Genomic DNA, 15,495 nt, shown 5'->3' on the forward strand with positions numbered 1-15,495 from the left:
CTATTTCTAGAAGTTGAAACATCCTTAGGATAAGTATCTGCAACTATTTTGAACAGAATGGAAAATGCCTAAACCAAAAGTATCCATGGAATTAAAGACTTATTTTGATAAATATTGATAAACAGGCTCTAGCAATGAGGACACATTTTCATTATATCTTTCTTTACTGAGAGTAGGAGGGTACATTGCACATAGCACCACAATTCAACACATTTTTTTCTTTCTGCCTTTGTAGGCCTTGTTAAGCCCAGTTTTTCTTAATTATGTCTAATTATCCTGGTTTCATCTATCCATATTTGGGTGATATTGCTATGTTTTTCTAGAGTTGAATGTGCTGATTCGATTAATTTTCCCAGTATGAGTGCCCTGGAGAGTCTTCTGGGACTGATAACTTTTGCAAAGACAACTCTTTGCTGTACTTAATCCCTGCTCCCATCTGATATCCACATTCTCCTTTTTTTTTTTTTTTTAACTATTCAGTTTGCTCAGTCAAGGAACCTAGTGTCTACATTAAGGTTACATAGAAATCAGCAGGAGATCTGAAGTCCAAACTGCTTTAATGTTTTTTTTTAATGATACAATTAAAACATATAGTTACAAAACTACAGGAAAATTTAGAAAATTACAAAATGAATGACATTATTTATAGGTAAGCTCTAGTAACATTTTGGTGTATAATGGTAGCATTTAAAATACTTATAAATAATTATAAAACATTTCTTATATACATATTTATTTAAAAAATTATTTTTGAAGTGTTTCCAGCCAAAATGGAGCAAGATCCTTACAAATGATCTCTCTCACAGAATACAAATAAAACTCTGAAGAGAAGTAAAAAAAACAAACAATGGGGACAGAAGTGAAAACTTGAATAACAACATATAAGGAGGTGATTATGGTGGGTGCCTTTCCTCCTTTGTCTCCGTACTGAAAGCAGTACGGAAAGCCTACTCCGCAGGCACTGAAAGCAAAAACTCTGTGATAAAACCCCTATTTCTATTCATATGATGGGGCAGGTAGGTCTTTGCATGTCAGAGAGTGTGGGGACAGTCCCTGTTTCATTTTCTTTTGTTTTACTCTCTCAGGTGCACCCCCAAAGACAACCCTAGTTGTGGATCTGTACTTCCATTTCACAATGGCACAGGCATCCTGAGAGATTATTTGGCTTTCTGGCCAAGGAACAGGTAAAGGGACTCCTGTTTTCTGAAGAGTGTAGGAAAAATCTCCATTATTTTTGCCTACTATGCTCTGGCTAGCTGTATCACCTCAAAGGCTGTCCTAGTCACAACGACATGATGGCAAAAAGGACTAAACCCTGAGAGTAGCATGTCAAAGAGGGCTTTGCAAGTCTGAGAATGGGGATAAATTCTGAAGAGGAGAAAACCGGAGAAGGGCATCACTTAAATCTGTATACAAACTAACATCTAAGTCCCAGGCTCACCTTGAGCAGCACATGCACAGAACAGGTCCAAATAAGCAGAACACAGTCTTTGAGAACTGAACTACAATATATTCCACTACTTACTCAAGCCCTAGATTAACCCTTAAAAGACATGGGCATGATGTAGAAATAAACATAGCATAGCAAAGACTTGAAAACTTCATTGAGACTGGAACTACTGCCAGCAGATGCTCAACAACTATGCTCAATGAGGTAAAGGTAAACATTCTTGAAACGAATGGAAAGATAGAGATTCTCCGCAGAGAAATTAGAAATTATGGAAAAGAAAGAGATGGAAACTTTGTAGCTAAAAACTATAATATTCAAAATGAAATATTCCCTGATGAGTTCAATAACGGAATAGAGAAAGGTCAGTGAACTAGAAGATAGATCAACAGAAATGATATAATTTGAAGAGCGGATAGGAAAATATATCCAACAAAAATTAAAAGAGCCGTATAAGTATGAACTCACGTTTATCTTAGTGTAGATACAGATGATTAGATATAAAAATATTTATAGATATGTGTATATACACATATATCTCCTTACTCTGTTTACTGAGTGGATCTAGAAGCAACATCACCCCCATAAAATGAGCCCCCTAGCAATCAGACCTTGATTCCTAATACTGTTTTCCACTGAAAGGAACCAGAGCTCTTTGGATAAATGACTGATTATAGGGCTGGAGCAGGAAATATACAAGATGAGGTTGGAGCAACTTTTAGTGCTGAAAAGAGATAAAAAAAACAAAACAAAGCACAAAATTATCTTTGCCACAATGGGGATATGTCAAAGAGATACAGAGTCAACTAAAAGAACTCCCAGTTGCCAAAGGTGCAACAATTTTAGTAACAATTAATTGGATTATAACTCAAAGTATAAAATAAATATCCATGAGTCTACACTGAACATAAATGATTGAATAAATAAATGAATTGGGAAAAAAGACAAGTTTACCATGCTGATGAATTCCAAATAATGTATGTAAACACTATGCCTTTAGGGAAGTAGAAGATAACTATAACTCCCCACTCTCTAAGTGTCGGTAATGACATTCTTTCAAAGAGTATGGTATGGAAATGGTGAAAAAAGGTGTAATTTTACAGTGGAGAAAATTTGTAAACACTAACAAGCCAGGTGATCAAGGTCAACATCAACAGTGGTAAGTCGTATTCATAGTATATACTCTTCATTCAGTGTGAAGAGAACAGAACTTTACCTCTGCAGTGTTCTTCCCCAAAACATATTATAGAAATCTTATGAGAAAAGCCTCAGATAAATTCCAATAGAAACATTCTACAAAATACCTGACCAGTAATCTTCAAAAGTTTCTAGGTCATCAAAAACAAGAGAAGTGTCACAACCAAGGAGAACCTAAGTGTACATAACTACTAAATGTAAGGTGGGATTCTGGAACACAAAAAAAGACTGTAAGAAAACTGAGGAAATCTGATAAAGTCTGGGCTTTAGCTAATAATAAAATATCAATATTGATTCATTGATTATGATAAATATACCATACTAATATATTTATAATAGGGGAAACTAGGCATGGGTGTATGGGAACTCTCTGTACAATTTTTACAGTAGTTCTTTAAAACTAAAACTGTTCCAAAAGAAAATGTTTACACACATACACACACACCAAAGTCTCCAAACCTGTAGGGCAATATTAGACATAAGATTCATTTCACTGGAGTTCCAGAAATATGGGGGACAGTTTAGTGAAGAAAAAAAATTTGAGGAAAAATAGCTGAAAATCCCCAAATTTGGTGAAAGATTCAAGAAGCTCAGAAAATCTCACTCTGAGACATCTTATTCAAACTGCTGAAAACCAAAGATGATGAAAATTCTTAAAGGCAGTCAGAGGGAAAAAATACATCTACAGAGAGAGAGGTTACAATTTGAACAAGTGTGGGTTACTCATCAGAAACCAGAAGCCAGAGGTAGAAAAACACCACTAATATTCTGAAAGAGTTGTCAACCTTAGAACTCTATGCCCTGCAAAAATATCCTTAATGGATGAAAGGAAAATAAAGACAGATGCAGATGAAGGAAAACTAAGAAAATTCATTACCAGTCAACTACTCTAAAAATATGTGAAAGGAACTTTTTCAGGCTGAAGGCAAATGATGCAAGAAGAAAGCTCGGAACTTCAAGAATAAAGGAAGAGCAACAGAAATAATAAATGTGTGCATGATAGGCCTATTCTTCTCCTCTTAAATTCTTTAAATGACAATATGACTTTGAAAACTGAAATTATACCACTGGTGGGGGTGGGGGAAGTGTTCAATGCATACATATGTAAAACATATGACAAGTATAAAGAGCGAAGGGTAAAAGGTTTCTACGTTTTACCTGAAATGGTGAACTAATAGACATACACGTACACACTGAAGACAAAATTGTAACCTGAATAGTCTTTTGTCTAAGAGATATGAATGAATAAAGCAGCTAAAATCATTCACATACAGGTTTTGTATGATCCTATATTCTCATTTCTCTTGACTAAATACCTCCTAGTGGGATTGCTGGGTCACAACGTAAATATGTCTGTCACAGCCTGTCACCATGGCCCCCATGCATGAACAGGATCTGGTGGCACCCTTGCTTCTGTTCTGAGCAGGTCTCTCCTCCAGTATCCCCAGGGGAAAGGACAGATGGACATATGGTGATTGACCGCAAAGGTGCCACGTCTGGCCAGCACTAAAGATCCTGAGCTCAACTCCCCAGTGGCTCCTGCTCTGCTGGTTCAAGATTCCCTGTCCTGCCCAATCCTCCTAGCGCGCAGGAACCCGAGTGGAGGAGGAGCCACTGTACCTCCCAGTAAGCTCATCTCCCTTCATTCAGCAGGAGGAGGTAGGTCTGGGAGAGTCAGAAGGTATGGGGAAGCTGAACCCTGCCTTGAAGGGCATATTTCCTTAAGCATTCTCGGCATGTGCCCCCTTTTCTCCCATGCACTTTGATCACCCTTCCTTTCTCCCGCATTTCAAATATGCATCTTCAGCAACAGGTCAAACAGAGCCAGCTGATTTTTGGTTTTTTTGTTTTTGTTTTTTTGGGGTTTTTTTGCTGGCTGAGTGGGAAGCTCTGACATAACTCTCCTAGCCTATTCTCTCTACCCTGAATATCCGCTATTATAGAAGTTGCCTAGGCAAGCTTCTGTCCTTGCCACCCCTCCTTCCGGGGACAGGTCTCACACAGGGCCCCACCCACCTGAGTACCTTGGGGCAGTGTTCACCTGTGTACCCTGCCCCAGAACAGACTCTAGGGCAGTGTTGCCAAGATAGAGTAACTACATCCCATTGGATGTTATAGACTCTGCATTCCTTTCTGGGGTCTGTACCTCAGTGTCCTGGTATCCAATCATAGGAGGTGGGTGTGGGCTGCTCAAAACTAAGATGTCCTGCAGCTCAGTTACTATAAAGAGCAAATTGACTTTCTGGTTGATTTTCTGGTTGACAGTAATCACCTTGATGCCACCTGAAATATCCAGCCATTCTCAAGACTTGTGCAAAGGAGACTGTGTTGAGGGACCTCAGAGAGGGTGAGGGAGGGAATAGAGAAAGCGGAGGGATACCCTATAGATACGGAGAATCAGAGACGGGGGCCCAATAGCACTGGAAGTATATGCTCCACATTTAGGCCCCTGGTGGTCAATGTAGGCCTCTCTTCCTTCAAGCCCGGACCCAGGCTGTTCAAGAGTTCTTCCAAGAACTCAGAAAACAGCTCCATTAACAAATCCCATATCCCTTTTAAGAACTCATGGGCCAATCATTAAAAAAAAACAAAAACAAAAACAAAACAAAACAAAACAAACAACAACAAAAAAAACAACAACTCATGGGCCAAACAAAAGCCTATCACAAACACATAAACAGTTTTCCTTGAGGTTTCCTGCCACTGGTCCAGCCCCATCTCACTCAGCTGCCTGACAAGCCCACACGAGAGTGTCCACCTCTTTAGCTTCAGTGCTAGCACAGAGGAAGCTCCAGAGTGTAAAGGTTTCCGATGCTACCTCAGGGCAGAAACAAAATGCCAGAAATTGTAGAACCCACAGTTCTATACCCAATAAAGGCAAAATTCCTCTGTTGCCACATAAATGAGGGGAGCTCTGAATCTGGCAACCCTGTCCCCCAGCTGGGAGACTTGGAGGAGGCAGTGTGTCATTGCATTGACGATGTGCTGGGGACTAAGGCTGAGGCCATCTCAGATTGCACTGCCTCACAGCCATCCCTTTCTTTCCCCTGCCTGCTGCAAGGACTCGTCCTCTATCCGCTTCCCCTCTAGCCCTCAGCATTGACCCACGGAGAGGAGACGCAAGAGGAAGCAAGCTCACTGGCCATCCTGGAATCTGCTGGAGTGGGTACCTCTATAGGTAGTTTGTCCCAGAAGAAGGCAGCTCACCAGATCCCATCTTCTCATTATTGTCCGATCCCCTGCCAGGCACCTCATCACCTGTATTGCTCTCAGCCCTTTGACCTTGCTGACCCCTGCTCCCACCCCATTACTCAAACACTTACATAGCTGGCCCTGTCTGCTCGGCCCCCAAATCCTTCCTTCCCTGATTTCTTCCCCACACCAGGTATGGACTGTGAAATGAGAAGCACAATTCCTGACTCACCCTCTCTTACAAGTTCTACTGTGTGTCTTCTGCCCTTCATGTTCAAACACATCTGGGGGTGCCCTCTGAATGGGGAGGAGGGAGGCCCTCTGAATGCCAATGCCTCAGTCACAATTGCAGCAGATTCCAGTTCCATCTTCCCTGTTGCTCCCAGCACTTCAATCCTTCTCTTGTATCCTAAATTATACAGAATTGAGTCACTACACCTATGTGTGTGGAATCCCTATTTCCTTTCCACAGACTCCCTTTCCAACTAATGATACCAGTGCTCCTCTCTCCACTGGCCTAATTGCTATTTCTGAAGTCAGTTTCAGCTCCCCAGCCATCACATCTGCAAGCTTGGCTCCTCAGCCTATGTCTGATTTTTGGCCACCTCTGTGGATATCCCTCCACCTTCTCACACTGTCCTCTTGGGGCCTCCCTCTGGCTCTAATGTGTGCCTCCTTCCACTTGACCAAGTCCAACAGATACCCTTTAAGGTCAGTGCTGCTTCAGCCATAGAAACAACCAGCCTGCCCGCCTGCATTGAGGGTCTGAGGCCCCAGCCCAAGGTGTAAACTTTCCTTGGACTCCTAGAACACATTTTGAATAGCCAAGGATAAAGTTAAACGTGGGAATGGCGAGGAGGTAACTGGAGAGAGTAAATGTGTAAGAGCAACAAAATTAGGCCTATCCTAACCTGGTTTATATATATGAATTTTTTTAAAATCTTGGGAAAACATGAAGTTCGACTGTGAATAGTATAAGCTACTTGTGTAACCAGCAGTTGATTCAGTCAGTTATTCACTTAACATATTTATTGAGAACTTTTCTGTGTTAGGCACTGTTCCATGTGCCAGAATCAAGAGAGAAAGTCACAGAAAATTCCAACCCATATGATACCTATGTTCCTTTTGGAGGAAAAACAAAATGAGAAGCAAGCATATTAAATAAATTTTCTAATATGTTAGAAGGTAATAATGCTTTGGAGACAAAAGCAGTAGATGGGGGATTAAGACAGAGGATTGAAAGCAGCATCGGGTTCATTTTAACCAGGGCGGGAAGGGTAGGCCTCATCAGAAGGTGGTATATGAGCAAAGGCTTGAAGGAAGTGATAGAGCCATGCGGGTATCTGGGGGTGGAGCAGCTGGACAGAGGGAATAGCTACATGCAAAGCAGGATGTTTGGTGTCTTCAGAGAACATTTCTTAAGCTAATGCCTCTAGGACAGAGTCAGTAAGTGGGATACAGGAGATGAGAGTGGGAAGTAGGTACACAGGTTGCCGAAGGCTTGTAGGCCATTAAGAACTTTGAATTTTGCTCTGAGTGAGCTAAATACAGTTTGGGGGATTTTGAGCAAAGAGTAAAATGGGACATAACCTGAGTTTGGTTTTTTTTTTTCTTTTTTAAAGATTTATTTATTTAGTTGAGAGAGAATAGGTGGGGAGGTGCAGACAGAGAGGGAAAGAGGGAATCTCAGGCAGACTCCCTCCTGAATGTGGAGCACGATGCAGAGCTCGATCTCATGACCCTAACAGCATGACCTGAGCTGAGCTTAACTGACTGGGCCACCCAGGCGCCCCACTGACTTAGGTTTTAACAGGATCATTCTGATTGCTGAATGAGAAGAGAATGCAAGAGAAGCTAGGCAGCAGAGTGATAGTTAGGAGGCTATCAAAGTACTCCAGGTGAGTCCACAGTGGCTCCAACAGGGTGGTAGGGGTAAAGATGGTTTGGTCTCCTGTATATATTTGTATATATGTATGTTTGTGTGTGTGTGATTGTGACACCCTTTATGCTGGATTTATATGTGGGGTGTGGGTATGCAACAGGGACAAGATTCAGAGTTGTTAGAGGCCCAGAGGATTTTGGTATCATCTAAATATATTTGATTCCTGAATCCATATAAACATATTGATGATACAGAGCACAAAGAATGAGATTCCTAACAGAAAAACATGACTAAATTGGACTCTCAAAAACTTTTGATCTGTGAAAGACCATTAAAAGGATATGAAGAAAAGTGAAAGACTGGGAGAATATACCTGCAAACCACAGATATAACAAAGAACTGTTAATTACCATATATAAAAAGTTATCTCAAAATTCAACAGTAATAAAACAAACTAAGTAGAAAACAGGCAAAAGATATGAACAGACATTTCACTGAAAATGATATATGGATAGAAAATAAACAAAGGCGGGGCACCTGGGTGGCTCAGTCTGTTAAGCCTCTGCCTTCAGCTCAGGTCATGATCTCAGCATCCTGAGATCAAGTCCTGTATCGGGCTCCCTGCCCAGCAGGGAGTCCGCTTCTGTCTCTCCCCACCTGCTCATGCTTGCTCTCTCTCTCTCTCTCTCTCTCTCTCAAAAATAAATAAATAAAATATTTTAATTTAAAAAAAGAAAGAAATTAACAAAGGAGAAGATATTCCACATTAAAAATCATCAGAGAAATGCAAATTAATATCACAATAAGGTACCATACAAGCTATTAGAACAACTAAAATAAAAATTAGTGACAATAACAAATACAAGGTTAATATACAAAAGTCAGTTGCTTTCCTCTATACCAGCAAAGAACTACTAGAATTTGAGATTAAAAAATAATACCATTTACAATAGCACCCCCCAGAATTAAATACTTAGAGATAAATCTGACAAAATATGTTCATACTGTATATGAAAAAAACTACAACCCTCTGATGAAAGACATCAAAGACGATCTAAATAAGTGGAGAGATATTCTATATCAATGATCGGAAGTCACACGATTGTTACAATGTTAATTCTTCACAACTTGATCTGTAGATTCAGTGCATTCCCAAATTCTCAGCAAACTATTTGTAGATATTTACACATTGGTTCTAAAGTTTATGTGAAAAGGCAAAAGACCTAGAATATCCACCACAATACTGAAGAACAAAGTTGGAGGACTCACACTTCCTGATTTTGAGACTTAACTATAAAGCTACAAAACTTCATATTACAAAGTCATAAAGTTATCAAGACAACTAGGTATTGTTGAAAATATAGACACATAGGTCAGTGGAACATAATTGAGAGCCCAGAAACAGATGTACACAAATATAGACACGGTGGCTATTTGGAGAACAGTTTCAAGATGTTATTGTGGTTGGGGTGAATTAGAAGACAGGATGACCCAATGGTCCTGCAAGCCCAGGATGACCAATGTCCTGCTTTGCCTAGGGCAGTTTGGATCATGCCTGTTGTCTCACATAATTGGCAATGGCATCTCCTTTTACTTTTAAAAGTGTCTTAGTAAGCTGATAAATTAATTGGTCAATGGCCAGAAGGGGAAGGCTTTGGAGACAATAGGCAGCCATGGATGGCCAGCCATATACCCTTAACAGCCCCTCCTTCTGTTCCAGTGAGCAAGGAACATCCAGGTGAGGCTAAGACAGATTAGGGAAGAAGTCTAGATTATCAGTGAATGCCTATAGTCCCATCTGGAAGATGAAAATGGAGATCAAGGGACATGAGGCCTCAGTGGACAGCAGTGTCTCTCCTTCCAGGGGGCAGGTGGTACAGTGAATGGTCAGCAGCCAGTAGACCCTGGTGAATTACTGGATCTTCTCTAAGGTGGCATCCAAGTGCTGGGAACCTCACTTCTCTAAAGGAATCAAGGACAAGACCAATTGTTACATTGTCGAAACTGATGCCTCCAACTGTAAGAGAAGACTGATGCAGCTAGAGGGCCTTGAATGGTCAAACATTAAAGTTCCAGGTTCAGAATCGGTGGAACTGTTGCAGACTCAGAGACCTGCAGATCAAGGACTGTGACACCATCATGCTCATTAAAAGAAACTGACAAAGGCCTAGAAGTCCTCAGGCGTAGCTATGCCCAGGCTAATCATGATCTTGACTCCTTCCCAATGGTCCTGCTTCTCCTTCCCACTTCTATCTATTCAGACTACTGTGATCTTTCTGAAGCATAAATAAGAACATTCTGTCATTCCCTGTCCCCTGCTTAAATTCCTCCAGTGGCTCCTCATTACCTACAGAATAAAGTTCAAGTTCCTGTGCTTGGCATTTAAGGTCCCTGACAATCTAACCTCTGCTTAATTCCCCGAATGCTGAATGCTTATAAGAAGGCACTGTATCTTTCCATTCATTTGTGTTTTCAGCCTTATTATCAATGTCTTATAGTTTTCAGTGAACAGATCTTTCACCTTCTTGGTTAAATTTGTTCCTAAATATTTCATTCTTTTTTAATGATATTGTAAATGTGATTGTTTTCTTAATTTCTTTTTCCAGTAGTTCATTATGATAGAAACATGATTAATTTTGTATGTTGATTTGTATCCTACAATTTTACTGAATTTGTTCATTATTTCTAACAGTTTTTTGGTGGTGTCTGTAGGGTTTTCAGTATATAATATTGTGTTGTCTGCAAAGAAAAATAATTTTATCTCTTCCTTTCAGATTTGGATGCCTTTTATTTCATTTTATGCCTAATTGCTCTGGCTAGGACTCCCATTACTATGTTAAATAGAAGTAGCAAGAGTGGGCATCCTTGGCTTGTTCCTCATCTTAGAGGAAAACCTTTTAGCTTTTCATCATTGAGTATATTAGGTGTGGACTTGTCATATGTGGCCTTTATTATGTTGAGGTATATGCCTTCTACACCTAATATGTTGAGAGTTTTTATCATGAAAGTGTGTTGAATTTTTGCCAAATGCTTTTTAAAAAAATCTATTGAGATGATCATGATTTTTATCCTTCATCCTGTTAATGGGGTGTGTCATGTTTATTGATTTGTGTATGTTGAACCATCCTTGAATCCTAGGGATAAATGCCAATTGGTCATGATGTATGATCTTTTTTATGTGCTGTTGAATTTGATTTGCAAATATTTTGCTGAAGATTTTTTTTTTAAAGATTTTATTTATTCGACAGACATAGAGACAGCCAGCGAGAGAGGGAACACAAGCAGGGGGAGTGGGAGAGAAAGAAGCAGGCTCCTAGTGGAGGAGCCTGATGTGGGGCTCGACCCCATCACGCCGGGATCACGCCCTGAGCCGAAGGCAGACGCTTAACCACTGTGCCACCCAGGCGCCCCCTGCTGAAGATTTTTATATCTGTGTTCATCAGGGATATTGGTTTGTTGTTTTCTTCTGTCTTTGTCAGGGTTTGGTATTAGAGTAATGCTGGCCTCATAGAATGAGTTTGGAAGTTTTACTTCCTTTTCAGTTTTTTGGAAGAGTTTGAGAATGGCATTAATTCTCCTTTCAGTGTTTGGTAGAACTCACTTGTGAAGCCATCTTGTCCTGGGCTTTTCTTTGTTAGAAGGGTTTTGATCACTGATTCAATCACTTATTATTGGACTGTTCAGATATTCTATTTCTTCATGGTTCAGTCTTAGTAGGTTATATGTTTCTGGAGCTTTGTCCATTATTTTAGGTTATTGGCATTTAATTGTTTCCATTTATTGGCATATAATTGTTCACAGTAGTCTGTTATGATCCTTTATATTTCTGTGGCATCAGCTGTAATATCTCCTCTTTCTTTTATAATTTTCAGTCTTCTTTTTTAGTCTGGCTAAAGGTTTGTCAAAAAAGGTTTTTTTTGTTTTTTTTTGTTTTTTTTTTTTAAGATGTTATTTATTTATTTGACAGAGATAGAGACAGCAAGAGAGGGAACACAAGCAGGGGGAGTGGGAGAGGAAGAAGCAGGCTCATAGCAGAGGAGCCTGATGTGGGGCTCGATCCCGTAACGCCGGGATCACGCCCTGAGCCGAAGGCAGACGCTTAACCACTGTGCCACCCAGGCGCCCCTTGTTTTTGTTTTTTGAATCAGCTGTTAGTTTGTTGAAATTTTCTATTGTTTTTCTAGTCTCTATTTCATTTATTTCCACTCTAATCTTTCTTTTTTTTTTTAAGATGTTATTTATTTATTTGACAGAGAGAGCACAAGTAGGGGGAGCAGCAGGCAGAGGGAGAGGGAGAAGCAGGCCCCCTGCTGAGCAGGGAGCCTGATGTGGAACTTGATCCCAGGACTCTGGGATCATGACGTGAGTCGAAGGCAGACACTTAATGACTGGGCCACCAAGTCGCCCCACTCTAATCTTTCTTATATCCGTCTGCTAACTTTTGGTTTAGTTTGTTCTTTTCTCCATAAGACTTTTGTAGAGCTTATCGAATCCCTGCTCTTTTTGGTTTGAATTTACCATTCCAGTCTTAGCCTGGGAACCCCTCCTCCATGTGAAGACACAGCAAGAAGTTCACAGCATGAACCTGGAAGAGGACCTTCATCAGAACCTGACCATATTGGCACCCTGATCTTGGGCTTCCAGCTTCCAATACTGTGCGTAGTAAAATTCTGTTGTTTATAAGCCACTCAGTTTATGATATTTTGTTATAGCAGCCCCCAAAGACTAAGGTAACTCCATTATGCATTATTGAACATAATCAAAATTAAAACCCTTTCTGCTTGAAGGACATCATGAAGAAAGTAGAAAGGCAACCCATCAAATGGGAAAGAAATTTTGCAAATCATCTATCTGATAAGAAATTTTTATCTAGAATACATAAAGAACTGTTACAATTCAATTAAAAAGACAAATAATCCAATAATAAAAAAACACACAAAGGAGCTGATTAGTTATTTCCTCAAAAGATATAAAACTGGCCAACCAGTACATGAACATCATTAGCCATCAGGGAGATACAACCAAACCTCAATGAGATAACCTTGACATACAATAGGAATGCTATAATGAAAAATGCAAGCATTGGTGAGGATGTGGAAAAACTGGAACCCTCATACATTACTGGTGGAAAGGTACAGCTGCTCTGGAAAACAGTTTGCCAGTTCCTCAAAAGGTCAAACATAGAGTTACCATATAACCCAGTGATTCAACTCTAAGTAGATACTCAAAAGAAATAAAAACATAGGTCCATACAAAAACTTGTACATGAATGTTCACAGCAGCATTATTTGTAATAGCCAAAAGTAGAAACAGCTCAAATGCTCATTACTAGATGAATGGATAAAATTTTGTATATCCATACAATGGACTATTACTTGGCAATAAAAAGGAATGAAGTACTGATACATGGTAAAACATAGATGAAAAATTATGTTAAGTGGAAAAGACAGTCACAAAAGACCACTTATTACATAATTCAGTTTATATGGAATTGCCAAATTGGTAAGTCCATAGAGACAGAAAGTAAAACAGTGGTTACCTAGGGAAGAAGGATTTGGGGGGAGATGGGGAGTACTAATGAGTTTAGGGTTCCTTTTGGGGAGATGATTAAAATGTTTTAAAATTGTGGTAATTGTTATACAACTCTGTGAATATACTAAAAAATCACTGAACTGTACACTTTATTTTTTAATTTATTTTGAACTGTACACTTTAAAGATTTTATTTATTTATTTATTTGAGAGAGAGAGGGAGTGCACCGCAAGTGGGGGAGGGTGCAGAGAGGGAGGGAAAGAATCTCAAGCAAACTCCACACTGAGTGGGGAGCCTGAGGCAAGGCTCAGTCCCACAACCTTGAGATCATGACCTGAGCCAAATCAAGAGTCAGTCATTTAACTGACTGAGTCACCCAGGTGTTTTTTTTTTTTTTTTTAAGATTCATTTATTTATTTGAGAGCGAGAGTGTGTGTGTGTGTGTGAGTAGGGGGAAGGCCAGAGGGAAAGAGAGAGAATCCTCAAGCAGACTCCCTGCTGAGCACAGAGCCCAATGTGAGGCTCAATCCCAGGACCCTGACACCATGGTCTGAGCTGAAATCAAATCACCCAGGGACCCTTAGTATAGGTGCTTTTAATTTAATCTTTTGTATTCTCCAGTTGTGTTGCTGGTTTTTGTTTGTTTTATAGTATGTTTAAGGATGGACCTTTTTGGTTTGATTCAACCCACCTGAGATATACCTCCTGGATTTGTGGGTTCAGTTTTCTTCATTATGGAAACTTTGCACCCATTATCTGTTTAGATATTATCTTTTCTTCCCCCCACCTTTGGCACTCCAATAAGAGTTATGTTAGACCTTTTCATTCTATCGTCCCCCAATTTTCATTGAGGTATAACTGAATATTAAAATTGTATATATTTAAGGAACACAATTTGATGGTTCGATATATGCATATTGTGAAATGTAACCACAATCAAGCTAATTAACATATTCATTCTACATCTTAGTCCTCTGTTGGATATGTGGTTTACAAATATTTTCTCCTAGACTATACCTTGTCTGTTTATCCTCTTAATGTGGATTTTCACAGACCAAAGACTTTACTTTTAATGAAGTCCATTTTTCAGTTTTTCCTTATATGGATTATGCTTTTGATATCATGTCTAAGAACTCTACCTAGCCCTCAATCCTAAAGATTTTCTCCTATGTTTCTTCCTACAAGCTTTATAGTTTTAATGTTTAAGTCTGTGATCCGTTTTGAATTGATCTTCATATAAGGTGTGAGAATTAGGTCAAAGTTCATTTTTAAATTTTCTTCGTTCTGCTTGCTTTGTGTGTATATTGCTCTTTTTTTCCTAGGTTGTTGAGGTGGGAGCTTATTAGATTATTGATTTGGGATTCTTCTTCTTTTCTAATGTATTCCTTTAGTGCCAAAAATTTCCCCATACCGCTGTTTTAGCTGTGTCCCATGAATTTTGATATTTTATATTTTCATTCAACTTAATGTAATTTTCTAATTCCCCTTAAGGTTTCCTCTTTGACCCATAGTTTATTTAGAAGAGTGTTTAGTTTGTTGTTTAGTTTCTAAGTGTTAGAAGACTTTCCTGTTTTCTGTTATTGATTTCTAATTTGATTCCACTGTGGTCAGAGACTATCCTCCACGTGATTTCAATTCTTTTAAATATTTTGAGGTTTATTTTATGGCCATGCTTTTGGTATATCTCATTATATGGTCCGTGAACATTTGAAAAGAATATGTTTCCTGCTGCTGTTGGGTCAAATGTTCTATACATGTCAATTAGATCCTGTTGGTTGCTGAGTTCTCTAAAGATGATAAGCCTGGAGCGATTTGAACCTGGAAATAGACTGGTTGAAAATTTTTGCACAAACTGGTTGTTCTCCCCCTTTACTTTTCCTCTCTTACGTAATCAAATACACTGCACGGGGGTTTGATCTCTGGATAAAATGACCCAGGAAGGATGTGCATCTGCACAAATGAAGACAGGATTGAGGCATAGGCAGTCTGAGTGAAAAACCAGAACTGTGGGCCTCTGAGGACCTTACCTATCCTAGCCCCAAACACCAGTAACTCAGGAGACTAGACCTATTTTCTGCTGTTTTCTGCTGTAAACCAAAGAGTGCTCTCTGGCAGTCTTCTGATGAAAAGGCTGGCTCTAATGTCTGCCAGTTGAGAAATTTTACCTCTTGACTGGAGGCAAGGATTACCACACATTTCAGAAAAGTATCCCATGTACAAAGGAAGAAAAACAATTCAAGTTTTT

Source organism: Ursus arctos, unplaced genomic scaffold (assembly GCF_023065955.2).
Source record: "Ursus arctos isolate Adak ecotype North America unplaced genomic scaffold, UrsArc2.0 scaffold_19, whole genome shotgun sequence".
In the NCBI taxonomy this organism is placed as follows: Eukaryota; Metazoa; Chordata; class Mammalia; order Carnivora; family Ursidae; genus Ursus; species Ursus arctos.